This window comes from Lichenostomus cassidix, chromosome 2 (genome assembly GCF_008360975.1).
Source record: "Lichenostomus cassidix isolate B80296 chromosome 2, HeHo_3.0, whole genome shotgun sequence".
NCBI lineage: Eukaryota > Metazoa > Chordata > Aves > Passeriformes > Meliphagidae > Lichenostomus > Lichenostomus cassidix.
The window spans coordinates 72993839-73014657 of NC_139482.1; positions in this window are offsets into that span (position 1 = coordinate 72993839).

Sequence of the window (20819 nt, forward strand, 5' to 3'; positions counted from 1 at the left end):
TGCAGCAGTGTTGGCTGTTTCACCACCCCCTTTGACGAATCCTGGGATATTTGGAAATCATGGTCTTGGAAGGAGCTCTGGGGATATTCAATGATCAGACTTAGTGAGCATGGAAAAGTAGTCTGATGATATAGAGGGGTAGGAAAAAGAGTTGGTTACAAGCATAAAAATAGTTCCTGTTTCTATGAGAGTCAGATTGTCTTACCTGGTAGTAACTAACATCCCTTTTGTCAAGCACATTGCTACAAGTGGTAGAACTGTATCATTCTACTGCACTGACAGTTCAGAGTTTCTAAAGAGTAAGGCTGAGCCTCAGGGGGGAAGAATTATAGGAGCATGGGATGCAGCCCCGTGGGCTTGATTTAGAAGACCCCAGGAAAGAGGGAATTTGCAGAGAGTTACTGAAGGAGAACAGAGCATCCTCTGCTGCAGTACATCCCTGGAAAGGCTTGTGGAAATGAAATGGGACAGGGATTCTGGAGAAAGGGCTATAAGATCATCCATCAGACAGCAGATCCATCTCTGAGCTTAGAGATGGTGGAAAGATTTTCTTAACAACCTAGAATGGGCCACAGACTTAATAGAAACTCAGGAAGACAAAGGAAGTTTCTGCAATAAACAGGAAAACTGAAGAAAAGGGAAAATATCTGGAGAAATTGTTTCGTACATTCATGGTGTAAGAGCACTGCATTTTTGGTCAGTTTATCAATTATTTCTGATGGTTGGTCCTTTGTAAACATAACATGCCCAATTTTCCCACATATCTGTTAGTAGTCTTCTGCTTTTAGGACTGTGGTATATAAATCATGGATACTTATCTTTTCATTTGTTATGGCACCACGAGGGCAGATGACTCCCCTGGGTGTGTGATTGCAGGGTTGGAGGAGCTGCAGGGACAATGAGAGCTGCTGATACCTTCAGAGCCCTGGACATACATTTGTTTTATTTATTTTCTATTGATGAAGTCTAACATTTCTCAGTTTAAAGAATTATCTTTCTTGAGATAACTCTTTTGGTGTTCTCATAAAACATACATTATAATGACCCCCAAGCTATGAACTGAATGAAAGCTAAAGCTTTTCTTATTTCAAAGCTCTGTTAAATCTCAGTGCTATTGATAACAATTTTGAACAACGTTGTGAAACAGATTTATAGTCAAAAGGAGAATACATTTTTTCAAAAATTGTGCATAGTTGAGGGCACTTTCACACTTTGTTTGGGATAGTAGCACCCACTAGGGCTTCTGGATGAATTGAGTAATCATTTGATGCCAAAAATTCTTCAGAGGAAGCAAAGACAGCAAATTTGTTCCTGTGGAAGCTGAGAATCTAGAAAGATATAATAACAGCATCAGAGCTAAAGTACATCTCTGAGATCTTGAAATACTTTCTGAGGAGCTGTCTGTAAGTTTTTGTTACCTGCATGGTAAAAAAGGGTAAGTTGTAGAAGCTATAGAAACTGAACAGTAATGCCCAATGCCACACATCCACACAGTGACCTTTCAGATCTCTGTAAAAGAGCTTCAGAGAGAACATCTTCACTTCTCTATTGCAAGATAAACACTACAGAGCTTGCTGCCTCTCCCTCCCTTTCCTCTTATGCTTTCTCTTTGAAAGTTTTTGCACCGTTGTTTTATCTTCTAGACATTCTAACATTCTAACATTCAGATCCAGTTTAATTACTGTATCACCCTTCACACATTACCCCAGCTCAACAAGTTTGTATTTCTGGAAAAGTGGGATTTCAGGTTTCCATCCCTTCAAAAATTCCCAGTTGCTCTGATGAATTATTCATTCATGTATTGTTGAAGCATTGTGTCAGCCTTAATTTGGATTAATATTTTTGTGCCTAATATACCAATGGACAATTACTTACATATATGTACTAGGGAAAAAGATACTATAGCAAAGAAAACAGCAAGAGGTATTTGAAGAGACAGCCAAGTGTCTTTGAAGTCTGTCTTTGTGGAAGGGGGGGGGGGTAAGTGTTTGGGGGTCCTTAGAAATCTAAACAAAACCAACCAAACAAAAATACAAAAGAAAATACAAAACCAACCAAACAAAAATACAAAAGAAAATACAAAACCAACCAAACAAAAATACAAAAGAAACAAACTCAGATCATTTATGTGGTGGCTGAGTTTCACATTGAGTAGGAAAGGTACATCTGGGAAATCAGAATCAAACCACATAAAATTAGTTATAATAATTTTATTATACTATAAAAATAGATTAAGAGTTGCAGTAAGAAATTACTTTTATTTAATAGACACAATCCACATCATAAGATTACTCATCATCCTGGCCTATATCTCAGCTTTTACATGGAAGACTCACATGGAAGAAAACTCAAGTCACAAAAGGGCAATTTGATCTGTGGGTTCATTCTTCTCTGTTTCTCTGTTAAAGCTCTTGGGAAAGGAGAGAAGTTAGTGCCTGAGACTTGTGCAGATATATATATATATTTTTTTTTTTTTTTTGTTAGATACAGTTTGAAGTAGCATGAATTATCTTTTTTTTTAGAACTTCAAGATATTTTACTTGATTCTATGAAAAACCTAAAAGTATAGATGCAATAAAAAATATAATATAGCAGGAAATAAAAGATTATCCAAAATATTTAAGATCACAAAACTTGTTTTGAACAATAGTTTACAGTGAGGGATTCATCTCTTTCAAGTCCAGTGAATACTGAAGAGAATATTTTCCAAACTCTATTCACAAAAGTATCATGCAAACACTCAATGGGTTTTCCCTAATATAGCTAAAATGGATATTGTAGAAAAATTAGCAATAAAATATGCACACTAAATGAAAATTGATTAGAAATCCAAGTACTGACTGCTTTACATTCATTGTGGGTCAAAGACCATTAGTTTTACCAGTCCTCACAGAATTGCCAATGAAGCATTTAAAAAAAAAATTACTCCACTTGATTACCTGGTTTATTTATTTTTTTTTTCCCTTGGTGAAAGTTAAGAAAAGAAGCAAGACTTTCCTTGGGAATAGAAATACATACTGTGGTAGTTTCTTTGGAATCAATGCTGTATTAGATGTTCATAAACTGATATACTTTTCACTAATTTGCTTACACACTCTTAAGTTGTGATTTTTAAATGTTTAATTATGTCTTACTTAAAATGGAGTCTAGGGCTTTAGCACACTATTTAAAATATGGCACAAGAAATGAAGGATTACTGAAGCTTTTCAGAATGTCAGGAAACAAACTGAATTTGCTTCAGTTTAAACTTTGATTGGAGATTAGTTTGGCATATTAGGATTTGGAAATTTCTGCCTTTCTAGGCTCACCAGATGCTAACTGACTTCATCTGACAGACTGCATGTACCTTGGGTAGCAAATGACATCATGATGTGACATATCCAAGGTGAATGTCACCACTTGCTAGCAATAATTTGTGCTAATGTAATACCTCATGCAAAACACCAGACACTCCTTCAGCTATAAATAGTGATGCCAGACTATGGTAGGCACTTTGACTGACAGGCAAGGGTTTGAGACAGCAGCAAGACGCATCAGCTCAGCAAGGGCACTGAAGAAAAGTTCATCAGAGTACTACTGTTGTTACAAATCTACTGAATTACAGTGGCAAGAAACTCTTCCAAACTTTGCAAGCAAGGGTAAGAATTGCAGTTCAACAGTTTCTTTTTTATATTCTTGCAAATAATAATATATACAATCTCATGTGAAATTCAAGAAACTTAAAAAAGGCTGAAGAGCTATCTTTCAGTGCTTTGTCCCTCAAGATCCATTTGTCTGTTCCTCGTATTAGCTTACACAGAAAGTTAGATGTCACAGGGTTTACAGAAGCCAAGGGAAGAATGAGGTTCTTCATGACGTCACGGTACTCAAAGCGAAACCTTTTAAATAGTAGTTGATATGCAATGCAGTGTCTCAAATTCTGCTCTTCTCAGAAGTTTAGTGAACTTACTGTGGTACAAAGAGAACCTCTATTTTCTAAGTTTTCAGCAATGTGAATGTTGTTGATTAAATCTTTTCTTTCCCCCTAAGAAATAGGAGAGAAATCATGCATTTTTTTCAAAATATATTTACTCTTCTATGTTCCTCTGTAAATCTAAACCTTCTATTTTTTTTTTCCATGCATGAAATTATAATAGCTATTGATTGTGACTTCAAAGTGTGGCAAAAAAAAAAATCAGTGAAGTGCTCGGAAATGTGGTGAATTTCATGTACTAATCAATTTGAAGTGCCATTCTTATTCCAGTATTCCATCTCAAAATAAAGAAATGCTTTCATATACACAATTTCTTTGTTCACTCCTGAAATGTTAGAAATAAAAAGCCTGCTTTACACCGAAGTTAAAGATTTCATAATATCACAACAAATTCCAATATGCAACGTGCTTCAATTCTGTAAGCTTGATTCAAAACTTGAAAATTCAGTACATCAAGTTGTTATAGTTTATTACAAAAATCAGCCTTTTTGTATCTTTCACAGATTTTCAACATTTCCTCTACCACTTTAAAGATTAAACCACTCATTTACCACCAAACAAACTAGACCTGAAAGATTCATGATACTAAATGTCTGTGGTTTTAACTCAAGACAACAATGAAAAATTTGCAAGACCAATATCAGAAATATCTATATAAATAGTCTAAACCTTATAAGGCTAACCTGTCTGCTCTGTGCATTTGAGAAAAAACAAAGGAGTCACAAGATTACCTTTTAAATTTAACCTAACAGTTTTCCCACTTGATGCAGACTTTACTTTTTAATAATGTTAGAATAAGAAAACTGCTAATGAGCGAAATGTGGAAACAATACTAGTTTTTGCAACAGGTCCCTGAGTCAGCCAGACCTTTAAGGTGTATATGGCTTCATCTTTTCCTTTTAATGAGCTCTGCAAGGGAGATACTTAGGGGAAAATCAAAGTAACAGGAGTAGACTACAGAGAAATAACGAAGGTCCAGGTCTGTGACCCATTATCATCTTACCTGTGAAGGTGGGACTGTGAAATCAGTTTTGTGGGCTTTCATAAGCTTCTTTAACTGCAAGAAATTTTGCACAGACTTCAGCGGATTTTGTCCCCCCAGTGAAGCCTGGTTTTCTGCTCTCTGTCCCTCCATGCAGCTGCTCTCTGCAGGCTCTGAGCCCCTTGATCTCTCTTGCTGACTCTTGTTTGTTCTCTCTTTCCACTGGTTTTCTGCTTGAAGTAGCTGAATACTCTTCTCTCCAAGGAAGACTTTGTGACTACCCAGGGAAGAAGTGCTCCACAGAGGCTTTCACTATTCTTGCACTACTACAATGGACATTCACACACACACTAGAAATGAAACATGCATACCAGCTGTCACCCCCTGTAATGGTGCAATAGTTAAAAATCTAGTGAGTAGTTAAAAATCACCAGGTGTTTTTTTAAAACCAGTGTGAAGTCTGTAAGTGAAGGCATGAAAACTCTTTTCCCATGTGAGTAATATTGTCTTACCAGAGGGAGCTTTCTATTCACTTTGGCAAAGAGACCTCTGAGACTTCGTTATATCTTCAAAATAAAAATTTAAAACATATTTAAAATTCTATTTAAATGAAACCTTGTATTTAATACTACATTGCAGAATATATAATTTTACTCCAAGAAATTATTTTAAATGGACAATACACAACCTCATAATCAAGACTGCTCTAAATTACAGTGCTGACTGTCCCTCATGTATCCACAGGTGTCAAAAAGCCTCTCTGTCAAAACACTTTTTGGTTATTCCAAGAAACTTATGTCACTGTTGTCTGATTCTTATGTCCCTCTGGAAAGCAGAATCTTAAGAAAAGAAACTCAAAACAGATTCCGTCCTTCCCCACTCAGTTCCGCTGAAATAAGCCCTTTAATGAAAGCTCTGGTTGATTTAACAATTCTGACCTTTCATGCCAAACACTATCAGTCATGCTGCATTATATAACAGATGTAATGCCACATTACATGTCAAATCTAATGCAAGGTTGTGCTACATTTCAGGGATGAACATTGCAGATGAATGCAATGATGGGGATTTTTTTTTTTTTTTTGGTAATGAAACCTACAAACATGGTAAGTTTGAGATTTATTGATTTATCAAGACTTTTCCCAAGAAATCTTTTTTGGGAAATAAATGTGTCCTAGAATAAACACAAAAATATTTTTCAAATTTTACATTACTGTGCAATACTATTTATTTTCTTTTCCAATTACATATATAGTCTGATATAAAGAACACCTGTAGAAGGAAAGAACAACTTTGACACCAACAAAGTTTATCCAATCATTGAACAAGCTAGTGCAAATTCTGTGATTTGAGAAAGGCTGTATCCCTCTCATGCTGTTTGGCACCCAAAAGGATAGGAATAAAATAAATTATTGTCTTCATATATTGTGATCATAGACCTACATAAATAAATCGAGTGATTACTGAGATCGGCTTATGTTAGAATTGATTCCTTGCCAGTGTACCTGATGATGGACAAAACTTCCTACTTACACAAATTATTGGAAGATTCAGTCAGGAAGGTCGTTGTAACTGTGAGCAAGTAAAAAAAAACATACAGAAAAAAAGGTTAGGAAACTTTAAAGTTAACGTAAAAAAATCAATGAATATATTCCACAAATATTTGGAACATTTAAATATGTTTTTAATTAAGATTCTAAACAAACAGTTGGCTCCTGTTGGCTGATTTAACAGAAAAATTTAGTTTCTGTATTACCCTTGTTGGTCTAGTTTACATTTATTACTGGCCTCAAGCTCCCATAGGTATTCTGCCTTGTGGCTGTCTACCAAGAGCCCTGGAGACCTGTCAAATTTCAGAGCTATGCAATTTACTCCAGACTCTCATCTCCCTGCCTTTTCACTCCATCTTCCAAACCATATCTAAGCTGAAATATGACCCATTTACAGCCTCATGCCATAGTTTCTGTCCTGCTCCAGGACTCCAGTTACCAAACATGTTTATAGTTATCCAGTCAGCTACTGACTGGAAATGTATGTTGTAAGTGGCAAGAAGATAACTTCACACTAAAAATGAGCCCATGGATTCCTTTGAGTGCCATGGTATTTTTCTCTCAAACCCCTTTTACTACCACTGTGCATTACTTTTAATGCCAGAACAATAAACATACTGCAAGGTTTGTAGACTTCTTGTAAGGATGGATGCCACAGCTCCCAGTGTAAGAGCTGTACCTCTCCACATTTAAAAGTGCCCTGATGGTTCCATGCTCCAACACTGTGATCTAATGCTGCAGCCCTGTCCCAGCTATGTGACAAGCACAGCTAGCAGGTCCAAGCATAGGTGTATTTCATGGTCAGCTCTCCTGAGGCCATGCCTAGAGCACTGAGCCCGGTTCAACTGGAGGACCACAAGTGTGGTAGGGGTCTGGAGCACCTGGCTTAAAAGGAGGAGCTGAGGCAAGTGAATCTGCTTAGTCTGGAGAAAAGAAGACTATGAGAGATGAAGTAGCTGCCTTCGACTACCTGCAAAGGTGTACTGAGATGACAGTCTCAGAGGTACACTGTGGAAGGACAAGGTTTAACTGGTGCAAGCTGCACAAGGGAAATTCTGATTAAAAAGAAGGAAAATATTTTGTAATGAATGTTAATCAGTGAAACAGCTTGTCTAGAGATGTTTTTGAATCTCTGTCCTTGGATATATCGAAAAGTTGTTCAAGGGCTTGAATAACCTCGTTTAAATTTGAGATTGGTCCTGCACTTACCAGGTGACATCCAGGCTTCCTTCCCCATCTCCCTTCCCCTACCACTGTGTGTTTCCTCCTCCTGTTCAGCTCCATGGCAGTAGGGAGCAGCCGGAAAGATTTGTCTTTAGTCCATTTAATCCTGTAAATGTGCTAACAAAATGCTACAAGATGAAATATTAGAAAGGCCATCAGATACTGGATTCTGCATCTGCTATTTGGGAGGTTATGTAGAGCTTATTAAGTGGTAGGAGGCTGTGGGAAAATGAGCTGAAGTATGGTAAACCAAGCTTTGAATTTCTTAGTGAGACTATACTGACAATTTAGGGACTGTATCGTTCTACCACAGCCATTTCATGGAGGTGTGAATTTTGCTTTCACCAAGTGAATCTTGCAAGCCATTTTAAATTTAGCCCTGCAGAAAGCATATTGTAGTAATGCATTTGGAAATGACAGGCACATAAATAATTGTGGTGGTGGTTATAACAGCAAGGATGTTGATCTTGTAGTTTTTTAAATAAGGGTGTAAAGCAAAAAAAAAAAAAACAAACAAAAAAACCAAAAACCAAAAAAACCAACCTAACAAAAAAATGAGCTAGAAAACATAGCAAATTACATTTTCAGAATGGAAAGAGCATCACAGAATCCCATTACTATGTTTTAGCTGAAAATCGATGTAGCTGCACATTATTTATTAAAAAAATATTACCAAGTCTGAAGATGGAAGAAAAAAAAAATTGTCAGTAAGTCAGTGACATTTGAAGCATTGGCATGTATACAGTCCTATTTTAATGAAATAATGTATAATTGGCAAGAATGGTTGTTGCCTAACTTTTGCCTTTTTTGCCTTTTTGTGCTCCTACAAAGCATGAGGCAGCTATACAATCAAAGCAGTAACTAAAAAACAAATTAAAAAAATCCCCAAACATATGCAAAATCAAGTATAACCTCTATGTCATGCTACTGACTTAATCTCAGAATCACAAACTATCAGTTTGAAAAATGGAAATAAATTTAAACCTGGGTTGAATGTATCTGCAAACGCCTCACGTTATAAATTAAATGCACTAATAGCACAAGTTACGTTTCCGTATGTGGATAAAGTAAGCAAAGCCATATTAAATAACAAAGAAACAAACAAAACCGTGTTATTGTAGTGCATGACTGAAAAGGTATACTTTAAGGAAAGGAACTATAAGTAAGGATATGATATGTTCTGACAATGGAACAGCAGTGATAGATAGTAAACTCTGTGCTCACCTAAATGCATGTTTCAAGTAACTTCCATCAATATACTCAGTAAGAACAAGAGTCACTCCAAGTTATTTCAGCTAAAAAAATGTTTTCACTCACTGTCAGTAACGTCATTCCCAACACACTGCTAGAGAATAAATCAGTAACTACTCCTACAATACCCTTGCCTCAGGTTAGAATAACTATGAAATTATCAGTCTCTCTGTACTGAGAGATGGAAGATAACTTGGGCTGGAAACAAATGAATTCAACTGAGCATACACTTGCAAGAATTTTAAGCCAACATTGAAGCATCTCCTATTCAGTAAAACCAGGGACTTAAGAACTTACTCCCTGCCTCTGTCTGGTCCTGAGATTTTTCATTGTTATGATGTCCTTTTTTACCTTAGTAGCTAAACTGTAATTTTAAAATAGTTTTACCTTATGTCCCCAAGGCAATGTTCTGGCTTGGATAGGGCCCCCTGCAACATGGGTAAATGTGTCACTGGTGCTAGCAGTTCTTCCTAATTGCACTTTTTCTGAGGACCCCTGAGAACCTCTGTATTTTTCACATTTTTTCTTATTCCAATAGGTTTGACTGGACCTTGTTACTTACAGTACATTCATTCATACTAATTGAGTATTTAGACCACACCATGTTTAGTCCCACAGAATTTATAATTACATACTAATCAATATTTTAAAAATAAAAATACAAATTACAAATTTCAGATTAATCTGGTATTTAAAATTAAGATAGTGGTTTTGTTCCTACATTCAGTAAAATAGTGGATTAGTGGCAGAAGCAATACTAGTGATAGTGTTGAATTTTTAACATCCAGACAACACTGATTTTCAGGAATTAGGGCACTAATGTACACATGCAAAGGCATACACATGTAAAGTAAAACTCTGGCTCTAATGAAGTCAGTATCAATAAGGTGAAGTGCCAGATTTTCAACAAATAGCCATAAGACCTTTCAAAGATAAGAGCAATTCAAATGGTCAATATTGTACTAGAACTGAAGTTATATGGAGCAGTTGTTGACACAGTAGAATGTAAATAATGCAGAAAAATCTTTGCAATTGTTACTTGTCATTTGGTACATGACAGCCAGGTATAGCAGCTTTTACCATATTTGATCTTCATATTGTTATCTTGTCATGGCAAAACAACTATCTCAATGCAGGGTTAAATTTCTTACACCTGGTGAAGTCTTAAAAAAGGTTGGTAGAAGGAAAACATATGGTTTTTTTACAGCATGCTTTTTGTGATATGGAGTTTGCAAACAGGGCCCTGTCACACTGATCACTGCACAAACATAGAACAGAGTGATTCCTTTTGAATAAGTTGCAAAATAAGGAGAAAATACAGTCTTATTCAGAGGGAGAGAAAAATAAAACAGAGGTTCTTTGGAACAGAAGAGTGAGAAAAATATTCTGCTCTCTCCACAAATTTAGTTATTTGCAGGTGGAACATACCTGATGCCTACTTTCCCATGTGTTCTTTCAAGCTGAAATATTAAAACAAATTTAAGAAAAATGAAGCTATTGTTTTCCTCTAACTGTTTTGCTGTGTTCACTGTCAAATTCTTAACCATAATTTTTTCAATTGGATTGTCTCCCACAATTTTTAGTCAAATGGGAGGAAATCTTAGCATAATTAAGTAATTTTCCAAATCCAGAAACAGAGACGAGATCAATTAAAGACATATTCTAGGAAAGAGACAAAGTTGTAATATTTTCAGGTAAAAATCTTCCACAGTAACAAAAAGAAAAAAAATCTCAACCAAAAAAACCCATACAATTCATATTAATTAGAACCACAGTGACCATGGGTAAATTTTTCAACTGACAGCCCTAAGACTAAATAATGGCCTTTGAGACTAAATAATGACTTTTGCTTTCGGTATAAGCATATTTAACATAGATCTTGAGCTCTTGCATTTTGGAGACCCATTAGTTTCAGACAAACTTTGCAGAAGTTGTATTTACACAGGCAGTGTTGACTGCTTTGAAGTAAAATGTATTTAACATCTTTCAAATTTAAATATCTTTCTCACTAAGTGGCTTAGTCATGCACCCTCTCAGTTAATACCAAAAGATTAATTTGGCTTTCATCTTGAAACACTAATGGCATTACTGACACAGAAACAAGCCTGAACTCTTTTAGTAAGCTGGATGAGAGTCACTGGTATCTTCTGTTAGAGGCAAACCACTGGAGCTTCTAAATCCATGGAAATAAATACATTCTCACCACGGTACTATTAATCTAATCAGGAGAGCCATCAGAGGTCCTGGGAAGTACATCTAAAGAGCAGAATGGAAATCTGTCAGGCGTTTCAGCAACAATATGCTTGTGAAAGCATCACTAAAGCCTGGCCCATGTTCTGGGTAGAACTTCTGTCACCTTGTGTGTTTGTAAGTGAGGGATGTTACAGTTACCTCATATCCATCTTTCCCATCATAATTTCAAAAGTTTTTAGTCAGCCCTAGCAAATCATGTAGACAGTTGATATTTTTATTAAAACAGTCACACGCAGTCCTTTGCTTTCTAGTACAGAAAGGATCACACAGCAGTGACTTTTCACAGAGCAATCAGTTTTAAATCTCTCAGTCAAAAAGATTATTAAAATTGTGGCTGCTGACCTTGAAAGACTGAAGGATACAAATCTTTCTTTGTGTTGCTGTATCCTAAAATTCCCGTTATGACAAACCTCTGAAATCTTAGAGGCTTTTATATGAAACCAAATGGGAAATTTAAAGAAGTAAAAATGATTTTTGTAAGATTAATATATTTCAGATATGTTTCAGGACTAGCTTTTTATTTGAAAATTGAAGTAAGGGTTTTAAAACCCCTTCTAGGCTAAACTGAGAGGGAAATAATAGTGTATAAAATAAATGGCTAAAAAGCTCATTTGAGGAAAAGCGCAACAACCAAACAAAAAAATACAAAACAAATAAAAACAGATCCTCCCTTGAAAACACTCAATTACCACTTTGAGCCTGAATGTCACTAGTTCTTCGCCTCCTACTAGAAAACTTTATATCAAAAGCCACTTATCTGAGCGAAGACATTGAATTCAGAGGCTGAAAACTGAGGATACATAAACTGCATGGTTTTTAATGAAAGAGTTATGTGACTATGACATGGTAGCAGCAGCATTGGTTTCTGGGAAGGATGGTGTGAGGAAATTAATCTTGGTTATTCTCAGAGTACAGCCTGTTATAGATCTTTCACAGACCTATTTTCTTTTAGGGGGCCTACGAGGGTGACGAAAAACTGGTGGCTGCAGATTAGAAAACTTAGAATGTTGCAAGCATCTGGGCCAAAGTAAGGCTGCAGGTCTCAAAAATACCATGTATTGTCAGGTTTGTGAGTTAGGCACTCAAGGTTGAAGCACATGGGCTATAAAAAAATGCAGGAGATAAAGAAGGGAAGTACTCCCTGTCAGTGGAATTGTTGAAAGGTTCTGATACTTCTCAGAAAATGTGAATCTTTTTCTAGTTCAACTATTCTGGTTGTCTATTTACATAATTTCAGGTAACTAAACAGCAGAACTAGTGTGTGCACTGTAATTATATTAACATGTTCCTTGTGGAAATTGTAATTTGAAATATCCTTCATGGAGTTTTACTTCAATATCTGGTTTTGGATCGACCATAAACAGGAGGATGAAGTGTGGCAAAGAAATTAAAATAAATGAAGCCAAAATAGCCCTCTTGTATTTGTCAGAGAGAACCAGTTCTGAAGTTTTGCAAATCATTTTTAAGCTGAGTGTCTACCTACAGCTGCATACAGTTTTACAGGTAATTTTTTTTTTTTGAGAAGTATTAAAGTAACAAAAAGGGAACAATTCAACTCTGACTATAGATGTGACAGTGAATAGCTCTTCAGTCAATTCACAGGAACATGTACTTAATGAAGAGCTAGAAGCCCGAAACATGATTTGTGACACAGTATTCCACTAAAGAAGAAGAAGAATTTTCAGCCTGGGACTGCTTTTTTTTGTTGTTGTTGCTTTTTGTTTGTTTGTTTGTTTGTTTTTGGGGTTTTTTTGTTATTGTGGGCAACAAAATAAAATTCAGTTGAAAATATACTTTATTTATTTATAACTTTACATTTACTGTAGGATACAATTTTCCAGGAGTTCAAAAATGATCAAGTGGAAGTGAAGTCCACTACAAAAGAAAAAGCTGTATCATCTTTTCTCTCATATATGTGAATGTTTTTATCCAAATGTTTAGAATATATATTCTTTTATAAGATAATTTTCTTTGTGTATCTAATCTGTAACTGGCAGTGACAGAGTAATGAGTAAATAACAACATAATATGCTTATATACTGGTTCTAGAGTCATGTTTGAGGATTTCATCCTTTTCTTCACTATCTACTTGCCTAACCATTATTTTCCAAGTGTTTTTCTCTTTTCTGGATAGTTTTTAACTATTAATGTCCTCATTGAACTCTTGACCATAAATCAATGAAAAAAGCCTCAGAATAGAATAAATCCTGTCATGCCAAATTCATACATTCCCTCATGCCTGAATTATTTCCAACACTCTTCTAATATAATTAATTGCTTACTGAAATATTTCATAATAACTTTATGATATATTTGCTTAACACAAGGTTCAAATAAAATAATTAGAAACCTTTTAAAAATAAAAACAACAATAATTAAGACCAACACTGTTCTGTGATACACACTTGGTGATTTACAGCTTCACTTTCCCTCACAAAACAGAGTTCTCTACTTTGCCTTCTTCTTCCTATGCTGTTTGGTGTGGGAAGTTCTCAGACAGAAAATTTCTTCCAATTTATGACCTACAAAACTGGAGAAAGTGGTTTAAAAATTCTCTACAGAAGAGAGATGCAGTCTTTTCTTTTTTTGTCTCCATATAGGCCTCTCCAGTTTCTATACCCATTTACCTTCAAGGAAAGGTAAATTGTAGTGCTCCATTTATCAATCTATTATTAAATCTTCTTTATAGTGAAGAAATCTCATATGTCTTTCCAGATTGTTTTTCTCTAAGAGAGCAGAATGGCAGATTCAGTAAGGCAATCCCCACCTCTCAATTCCTTCTCATCTTGGGAATTTCATTTAATACAGTTCTGGTTTCTATATCTCCTCTTCCATCTTTAGATGGGGAGAATTTGAACTTCTCTTTTTTCTTCTTCTTCCCTAACCCTGGCAGTGTTTTTCTGCTAGTATTTAATCACTATCTGCACCAAAAAATTGTCTTTCCTTTCCCAGTAGATGTTTTGCTTTTCCGAATCCCTGTCATTCTCTTTTGACAAAATGTTAGATATGGTGAAATCATATTAGGAAAAGGAAAAGAAAAGGGAAATTTACAAGACATATATTTAATAATACAATAAAAGTATAATTGCCTTCCCTACTAATGCAAGGCAAGGATCAAAGTAAACTTATGCCTGTTATGATTCTTAATTTTTTAAATTTATTTCATCTTCACTTATTCTCTCCTTTGAGAGATAATTTGATCTTGAAAGAGACCGTGGTGGTAAGAGAGCTTCAAACTCCGAATATTCCATGATTCTGTGACTTACACACATGTATTCAAAATCATGGTGTTTACACTGTTCAGTTAAGGATAAAGAAGAGAGAAAAAACAGCAAAAAAAGCCCTCATAGACTTTTGCACTCTACATACCAGGTAAATTAAAAAATCCAAGCAAGAAGAATAGTCCTGTGCTTCCTTTCATAAGCTGAAGAGTGTACAGTAATTATCAATTATTAATGTTCCCAGTCAGTCTTAGCAGAAGCTGTATTCACTAGACTACATTTGGCTTCTCTCAGTAATTAACAATGTAATATCATGTACTTGAAACAGTTAGCAACTTTCCTTCAAAATCCCTCAGAATTCCTCAATATAGGTGTTTCTTTATCAAAATTTCTTGCCACCAGGCAGTAGTGAAAAGCTGTGCAATTCACAGCAGCAGTAATTTTCTTAATAAATCACAGAAGTTACATGTACTTTCAAGATAGAATAAGTCTCCAGAGCCCATATAACAGTCTCATTTAAGAAACTGATATCTTGGCAAAAATAGTGAGAGTGTTGGAGGCTTTCTCCTGACCAGTATTCTGTACAGCGAAGAACTGGAATTCTTGGAAGTAATGAAAGATAATAAATATTTAGAACAAAATAATCTTTTTTTCAGTTGTTACTGTACCCTGTCAAAGGAAGAAGAATGATATTTTTACTTGAGATCTCAGGACTTCTAGATTTTTAAATTATAAAGTTATTGGCTGATATATATATATATATATATATGTATGTATGTATGTATGTATCCAAACACAGATGATTTCCTCAGAAACAAAGAATGTATTTACATTCTGCTACATAAACATGGGTTTTTGGCAATTCTGTTTACTTTTCCTACCTACCATTCCTCCATTACCAAAAGGGACAAGCGGAATACTTATCTTCAGGAAACACTTCCAGTTAATGTCATTCTGTCTGAAAATCCAATTTTATCAATTGTATCATTCCTACCTTAGTCATGGTTGATAGGATTTCTAGGTAAGTCAGTAATAGGAAGCTTGTGCCCCGGGTAGGTTTACAAACATGCCATGTTCCCCACTTTCTAACAGGGAACCTGGAAATTCTGAAGTACAACATGGTTTCTGCATGTGACCAAATGGGCTATGCAGATCTTAATCTGAGATAGACTAAGATTCATCTGAGATAGATTAAGACCTGAGGCAGAATTGTCTGGTCCACAAGCTATACAGTGAGCTGGCAGAAAAAAAAGCAGACTCCTACAGGAACCCAGCACAGTAGCAGCCATAACATTTTCCCATGGTAGCAGGAATAACACTACCCATATGTGCCTCTTGACATAGTAAAAGTTGCAGGTAAAAGGTGGTAAATTCTAAATACATGTAGTGCATTAAATATAAGAAATCCCAACTTCATCTGAGAACTCTAGAAAGGATTACAGTATATACAAGCAAAGTAATTATGTAGAAAAATATGTCCAGTATTTAGTTTTCACCAAACAGTATTAACCTTTTTTCCACCTAGCTTTTAGAGCACATTGTTGCAACAAAACCAGTTATATTAAGCAAATTATAAATGGTCTTATACATAATCTGTTTCTCTCAAAACTACATAAAATGTATTATGGTTCAGGCAAAACTGAGAACGCCTTTTGTCTTATGAATGAGTTTATAGTTACAAAATATTACATTAATTAATAATAAACCAACTAAAGTAACTAAATCAAAACAGAAAAATATTTTTTAAAACATCCACCCCATCACTGAAAGTGTTTTACAATTGTGCAATACTTCACTACTACAAGATATGAAATTCTTGTAGTTGTCTTCAGTTCATTGATTGTGTCTTTCCAGCACTGTCATTCCCAATAAAATATTGAAACCACCCCTACACTGGAATTCACAGTGTATTAATTTCTATCTGAGCAATATTCTTATCTTTCTCAGAAGCAAGTATTTACAGTCTCCACCAAAGAATTGCCAGAGAAGAATACACTGAACAGGATATGTCTTCATGCAATTGTAGGTCTTTCAATCTTTAATGCGGTCTAATCTTCAACACATTCTGTTTAATAAGGCCTGAAGACTCAGGTCTTTGCACATTAAACAATCAGAAAAGGTGACCCCAGTACTTTTTAATTTAATCTTTCTTTATGTAGGGATTAAATTTAAATCAAATTTTCATTTCCAACTCCTAATTATCAATAAAATTGAGTTTGCATAATAATTCAAAGATTAGTAGAAGCAGAAGAGAGAAAATTCATGCTAAAATACTCAGCCTATCTTCATTCTCTGTGAACTGTATCATTCCAGTCCACTGAGTGCAGGGTGTCTCAAGTTATTATATGCAGCAGTGATTAGAGAACACTGTTACAGTTAGGAGAACCAACAAAGCCAGTAATACCTGCAATAAGGTAACTCAAAGAAAAAACTCAACAATTAAATAATTTTTAGCTTGAAAATTTCTGCTGTGAGGCAACAAGCCCTTCCTAGTGTAAAAATAACTTGTCAGTGATATTACTCTAAAACAAAATATAAGATGCTAAATTCAGAATCAACTGCCTATCTTTGTAGTGCCACTGTACATACTAAAGGTTTGTAGAGCTTCTCCTAATTGTATTCATTTGAATTCAATACTCCAGCTGGATAGATTATATAGTCTGTGTAAACAACCCTGTGAACATTTCCTCTTCCATAGTATTAATAAGTTCATTGTCAAGCAATATTCTCAGATCTGAGCTGTACGAGGGTAATGCAGAAAAACTTCAAGCTGTTTGCCCAGACTTGGGCTCCACAGGAGCTGAGTGTTGGTTGTTCACAAAGACCTAATGTGTGACTGATGAATAGAGCCCTTTAGCTTCAAGGGAGTAATGCTCAGCAGGAACAAAACTCTTCTCATGTTCAAAGTACTTCCAATCTGTTTCTTTTTCTCTATAGCATGTTCTGTCACTCTTTCGCTCTGTCAATCCAGATGGGAAGACAAACATAGACAGAGCAAGTAGACCAGTAGAAATATCCACTGTAGCCAAATGGAAACTATACATTTCGCTTCCTTTGGGCATTTAGTTTCAAACATTTTCAAACTACACGAGATGTAAGGTTCCAGTAAAAAATTCTAACACATGGGTAATCCTTTTAGCATTTTCTGTTTTCTTTCAATCTTGCTTTTGTTTGTTGACTGTTTTCAGAAATAGACATTCGAAGCCTGTAGGCACATATTTATGCGTGGAAGAAAGATGTAAAACAACAAGTACTTTGTTCTGCAAATTACTGAAAACATGTAGGCTAAAGAAACAACAAACCTTAATGAGGGTATAATTTTTCTTTTTTTTTGACAGGAAGAGAGACCTCATGAAGAAATAAATAAGGCAAAAGATGATCCATCTCAAGTGTGTGTGCACAAATGCCTGTATGCGAGGAAGCATCAAGAGAAAATTGAGATTTGGATGTAGTCAAAAAAATCTATGAGATTATTGGGAAAACTGAGCTAGGTAGCTCACACACCTAGACTAAAGTTAGAGACAGGTGCAAGATATCTAGGGAAGACAAGATTAGGGGTTGCGCTATGCGTGAAGAAGAAGCCTAAAATGTGTAATATCTTTCCATATGATAGACAGTGATCTATCTGAGACCTCATCAGTCAGGACACAAGAAATGGCCAGTGAGTGTAACAGCACAGTGGGGGTATTTTACAAACCACAGTTTAGGCCAAAACATGCTTTACATGACCTGAAGATACCTTGGGATCACCCTCCGTGACATCTGCTAGAACAGCAACATGGTGGGAAGGGAGCAGTCAAGGAGGTCTCTAGAAGGTGTGAGAAGAAGCTTCTTGATCCAGATATTTGAGCCAAATGGGGATGACACACAGGAGACTGTGCTACTAACTCAAAAGCACTTGTTTGGGGATATGGTAATCAATGGCAGCCTTGGCTGTACTTAACAAGGAAGAATGAAGATGAAGATTTGCATGCAGAGTTGTTTTTTTGCAAAAGATGTCAAAAACAATAAAAGGAATTTGGGAAATCTTTGGATCAGACCTCTGGGAACACATTTCTCGGCACAGAAGGTGAAGTAGATGGCTGGGAACAATCAGCACAGAAGTACCAGGATTGAGTCATGCATGTCCAATTCTGATTGCCTTCAGTGATGAAATTACTTAATGGATGAGTAAAAAAAAATTACCTCAACCTTAGCAAGGCTTTTGACACCAACTCCCACAATATTCTCATATCTACAATGGAACTTTATGGTCTGGAGGGATGGACAGTTAAATGGATGGAAAACATGCTATAGTGGTGGGCAAGAGGGCCATATACTGGAGGCTGGTAAAAGTGGAGGGTTGCATGAGTCTGGAGGATACGATGGAGTGCTCTCTTATCAAGCTTGGAGCTTATATCAAACCGTGTGGGAGTGTGGATATGCAACCAACACACTCAGTAGCAGAGCTGTCATTCAGAAGGACCTAGACATGCTAGAGGAATGGACTGACAGAAACTCCATTTCTGCCTACGTGCAAAAAGTGCAATGCTGTGTGCTGTCTCTGACACTAGTGCTGTTGTCTGTCTGTCTGGGAGCAGCTGTCCAGGCAAGGGTCTGGGATTTTTCAGCCTGGAGGAAAGACCACCTCAGGGAGACCAAACCACCTGCCCAGACTCCAGTGCCAGAGTGGAGCCACAGTTCTCTGTGCTGCACACTGTGAAAACAAGAAACAACTGGCATAAAGTGAAGCAAGGTAGTTTCAATCAGTGTGTTAGGAAAATATTTTCAGCCTGAGTCAATCAAGTTGTGATGTGTGTTGTCCAAAAATGGTGTACAGTCTTCATCTGTGGACTGTAAATCCCTGAGTGACATAGCCTGACCTCACAGCTGACCCTACTCTGGGTTGCAGTAGAGACCTCCTGAGTTTCCTACCAGCCTGAACTGTCCTGAGATTCTTAAACTGTTACATAAAGGCTTTTTTCTTTATCAGACTTGAACATTTGCCCTAAGAACTGTATTGTGTACCTGCACAACTGCAATTTTTCTCTTCCTTTTGATGTGATGCTGTTTTAGGAGGCAATATAATAAGTCAACACATGAACAATAAAAGCATGCAGATTTTTCCATTGGTCCTTTCTACTCTTCTGCAGTAGCTCTATTACATATCAAGAGAGTGATCCCCCTTTAGAAGCACACATGCACCAGGTATTCTTGGAAAGGCAGAGATGAGGCTTTTGGAAACTTTGCTTTTGCTTTAGTTGTTAAGGAATGCAAGGAATAATGCATTATTCCTTTATGCAAGGAATAATGCATAATGTATAAAAATTAAAAATCATTCATAAACCTAATACTTACCTTCCAGATCAAACTTGTATTAGCTTGTGAGATACCTGAGTAAAATAATAGAATCATAAAATATCCTGAGTTGGAAGGGGCCCACTAGACTCATCAAAGTGTAACTCCTGTAGTAACATTGCTGAAAATAACAGGCACATCAATCTAAGATTATCCTTTTTAATTTTCTAACTCTGTCTACAGTAACATGTACTCTAGATTTATCTGTAAATATTAAAATTTTTAGTGAGAACCAATAAGAATACTGCTAGTTTGGGCGTTTAGAAGAAACAGGCCACCTTTCTTCAGGGGGAGATTTTTAAAATATACCTATATTTAAGTAATGTTTTTGCATCCTGATTAATTCTTGAATGTATGTAATTTGACATTTTTAGGATGAAGTATTAGAATCTGCAATGAAAACAACAGTAGCTGAGTAGTCCAATGAAGACCATGAAATCAGAAAATACATTAATAAGCCTCTACATTTGGTTTATCACTCATACTCTGTATTTGTACTTAAATGTTTATAAAACATTATTTTTGGACTTTCATGATTGACAAAGAACTATCTGCAATAACAAAAACACTACAGAACCAATTATAGACCCCAGCTTTGGAGGAGTTACTATATGTTATCTTAGGCTAAGACTTCCAGAACTTCTAAGGAACTTGAATGTTCAGTACTGATTAAATCTAGGAAATGTGACCTGGTTCCTCAGGCAACTTTAAAAAAATTATCTCAGTTAAAATATCTGAATTTTCCCTTAAAAAAAAAAAAATCTATTATAAAAGTGACGCAATTGTAACTGCCTGGCTAAATATTTGGCTAAAATATTTTTGTCGGGTAGTCAATCATAAACAAAAAAAACCAAAAAAACCACAACTTTTGGTTTTGGCTTTTTTTTTTAGCTTCACTGAGCCAGATTTCATCACCAATAAAAATTAGGTTGGGTTATTTAAATTTTTAGAGGTTTTTTTTGTTTTTTTATACATTGTCAATAAAACTAATAAAAATATCAGTGAAGAGAGAAGGCAAAGGATGAGAC